This window comes from Citrus clementina, unplaced genomic scaffold, assembly GCF_000493195.1.
Source record: "Citrus clementina cultivar Clemenules unplaced genomic scaffold, Citrus_clementina_v1.0 scaffold_7, whole genome shotgun sequence".
Taxonomy (NCBI): Eukaryota; Viridiplantae; Streptophyta; class Magnoliopsida; order Sapindales; family Rutaceae; genus Citrus; species Citrus x clementina.
The window spans coordinates 15,920,309-15,924,578 of record NW_006262075.1 but is presented as its reverse complement, the minus strand read 5'-3'; positions in this window follow the sequence as shown (position 1 = coordinate 15,924,578).

The window sequence follows — 4,270 nt, the reverse complement described above, 5'->3', positions numbered from 1 at the left end:
GTTATAATGTTAATAAACTTTTAAGTTGTAAACTCTGAAGCACCTATTTACCTCAACCAAATCGGCGGTGGTGGAGAATTGGTAGTGAATGAAACCGCGGTATCTACAAAATTCTAAACTTTAAAACACTAAACTTGCCATTAATCAATGGTTGTCGGTGTGCTTGGCATGAATTTGGTGCATATGGCCGGTGTTGGTCATGAATTTGGTGATTGTTGGCTATGATTCATGCATCTCCATGATGCCGGCAAGGCAATTGCCCATAATTTCAAGTCCAAGCGATGGTAACAAGACCAAAATACTTGCCATTATGAAAGTGACTGCGGCCTGCGAACGTGGATGGCAATTGGCAAGGAAATGACAGTGTCGGCAGCCAGCAATTATAAATCTTACCAAAGGCCGATTTTTTCGTTCTCTTTATATTTGAAGTTTTTTTTTATGGTTTGTTGATGGGTTTTTTTGACAATGGTAGATTATTAGGTCCGTAATAAGACTGCAAATTAGCAGTTATAGACATAAAAATAATTGTATAAATTCATGACACACTAGGTGTTTGATAAATTTGAATGAAGTTAAAAATTATTTAAGTTAATATTTGAATTTGAATATCAACTATTTGTAGATATTTAATAAGAAGTATTGTAATTAATTACAAATAAAACTAATAAGAAAATTTCGTGTATATACACACACACACAACTGGGTAGTCACAATTATAATAAAGAAATGTAAATCATTTAAGTTATAGGTTATTTGATATGAGATACATCATTTCATTAAATAAAATAAATAAAACTATTCAAATAATAAATCAGTTAATAATTTTTAAGTAAATCATTAACTAATAAGAAATAAACTACTTACTTAGTAACAATAAATAAATAAATAAATTTTTTAAGTTATAAATAAAAATAGTGTAATAACTTATAGAAGACATCATAAATAGATAAATATTTTTCTTCTCACTAATTAATCCTATCTAAATCCACATGAAAATTGGAATTATTAATTTCATAAATCTAGGATTAAAATTTAAATTTAATCCATTAGTCAAATCCAAATAAACATACAAAACATGAAATTAATATTTTATCTAAAAAATTAGTCTAATTCTACACTTTATCATAACTTTCATACGTAGCCTTATCATAACTTTCATACGTAGCCTTAGCTTGTAATATAAATATAAATTACAGGCTAAGTTACAGTTAATGCCCTGTACAATTTTGTTCAGCACCCTATACTCTATGTTATTATTAAGTGAATTATAATCATAATTATAATTTTTAAATAGATTATTATTATTATTAACAAGAATAAAAAATATTATAATTAATTAATCTATTAACAATAATTTTTTCGTTAAATTGTTAATGATAATAATTAACGATAATTATTAATAATTATTAATTTTTGAATAATAATAACAATAACAATAATTAAAATACAAAATAATAATTATGATAAAAATTAATTAAAATTTTTATAGTAATTTGTTACAATTGAACTCACTCTGATTTTTATTCTAAGACAAAGTAAACACATAAATGGTAATATAGTTAATTCTAATTATGATTCATGTAGTTCAAGTAAATAAATTATTATGATTCTAATTCCTCATTTTGATTCTAACTATTCTGATTCTAATTCATTATATTTTCAGCTAATTTCGATTCCTTTTTATGAATGCACTATAAAATTCATAATATTTATGAATAAATTGTACACAATACAGAGTGGTGTAATTGAATATTTATAATTATAATTATAATTCAGTTAATAATTACTATATTTTTTTAATTAAATGGAGGCTATTTTGAGAATTTAAAATTATAGGGGGTGAATTGGAACTCTAGGGGTTTAAATGAAATAAAACAGAGTTTAAGGGGTTTAACAAAATTTTATAATTTATAAAGTTTTATAATACTTATAAATAAATTATAAATAATATAGAGTATAAGGGACAGAACGAAATTTTACAAAACAGCTGTAACTTAGACGGACCCATAAATGACAATATCTGTGGATTCTAATATGGGTAATTTTTAAAAACCTCCTCTGAGGTTTGAGCTTGTTGCAAGTAGATGACGAGAATTGATTTATTTGTAAAAAACCTCATACCGTCAGTTAAGTTTAACATTGACCGTTAGTTGACCGTGCAAAGATAATATTACCCTTAACAATAGTTTATAAATGAAAATAACTATAAAAAAAACCAAAATTATTAGCTATTTTACACTTTTTAAATTATTAATATTTTCTTAAAGTTCTTATAAAAAATTAAAAATTAAAAATTAAAATATCCTCTTTAAATTATTGATATTTCCTTAAAATTTCTACAAGAAAGATAAAATTAAAAATTTAAAAATGAAATAGTCATAATCTTTACTTATGATATTATAAATTTTTAGAATTGACAAGGATAAAATTGTCAAAAAATAGGGTTTGTGCTTTTTGCACCAATAATTTTGGTTTTTTTTTAGTTATTTTTGTTTACAAACTATTGTTAAGGGTAATATTGTCTTTGCACGGTCAACTAACGGTCAATGTTAAACTTAACTGACGGTATGAGGTTTTTTATAAATAAATCAATTTTCGCCATCTACTTGTAACAAGTTCAAATTTTAGGGGAGGTTTTTAAAAATTATCTATTTTAATATTTAGTGAAAAAAACATAAATAAATAAAAAGAGGAAGAATGAGAAGAAGTTGTATGGTTGTCAGGTAGACAGACTTCTTAGAAAGAGCTATTATTGCGTGTTGACTTGCCAACAACCATGATGACCATACTTTCACTTTGTACATAATTTCTTCAGTCTCATCAATCGCAATTATTGTGCAAGTAGACAAAGCTCCCTCTGGAAAACATACTACCGTCAGTAGTCAGTACCGTGTAATTCGTGCAAATTAGATTTATTATCTTAGCGAAATGAATGACAATTGACAATCCAACTTTTTTTTTTTTTTCTGAAAATTTTGCATCATCTTATCTGAATACCCGCTCTTGTCAGGCTGATACCGCAAATATATGTTCGTTCGCAGGGACTGTTTACTTGTTTAGTATTATTGTCGCGGTAAACACACTCGGTTACACTTTTCAAGTTAAATTAATTTTAATCAAGGTAGTTTGATGAAAATTTATGGTACCTTTATTAGTTTTGTAACAAATTTTATTTTAAGTCATATTTAACAAACAAAATAAATTTTTATTCCACAGCTATTGGCTTTTTTCGGAAAAAAGAAAATTACATTCACATAATTTATGGAAATGGTTATGAAGACCCCTAATTTTTTTACAGAGACACCAAGACCCCATTCCGTTAACTTTTACTATTAGTCTAAATGGAAAATATTAAATTTACTATTATACTCTTATGATGCACTTTTTTCCACATGAAATTTTAAATTGAATAAATAAATATTTGACAAGTGTGGCCCAACATAATAACATTGACTTACAGTTCCCTGTATAAATTATGACGTTCAAAAAATTGTCTTATAAAATCATTGTCGATGAGATTTTAAGTGACATTTATACCCTTGTGAATCATTTTAATCACACAAATATCCTTAAAATATAATCAATTTTTTACAATTTTGATGCCAGCTGCAATATTTTAAAATATAATCCATTTATACTAGCTAGGTAATTGTGTTTTCTTATGAAAAATCAATTTTAATTCAATCAAATTCCTTTGCTCATTAATCCGTCAAGTTCATTTCATGGAAATAAAATTCGTCAGGTTCAAAATCAATGGCAAGTACTCATGAAAAAGTAAATGGAGGCATGATATTCAAGAACAAGTCATGTTGTTGCAGTTGTTGAGCTATTACAAACAAAATGACCTTGATCATATATATATGCTATCAGCTCAATTCAAATGCACATCAAAATTTGATAATAAAAAAACAATATGTCTATGGTCCAAATGCATCATATCCAAATCCATTATCAAATTAATATGATTTCCTACTCTTTACAGCTGCGATTGTCCTTCAAATTGAGTTGCATTTAGTTACTTTGTTACCTGCACATTACCATACAATAGGAAGATAAAATGGCTTACGATTTTTTTTTTTTTCGTTTTGTAGAGGTGTGTTGGAGAAGATGGTGAATGGTAAAATACGTTTTAATCGGCATAAGAGTGTATAAACTTTTTTTCTAATTAAGTTATGACATGTGGCATTGATTGGATGCTTACATGCAATGTCCAATCAACATTTTTAAAATTATAAGTTAATTCAAAATAAAAATAAAAGTACCGAAATAT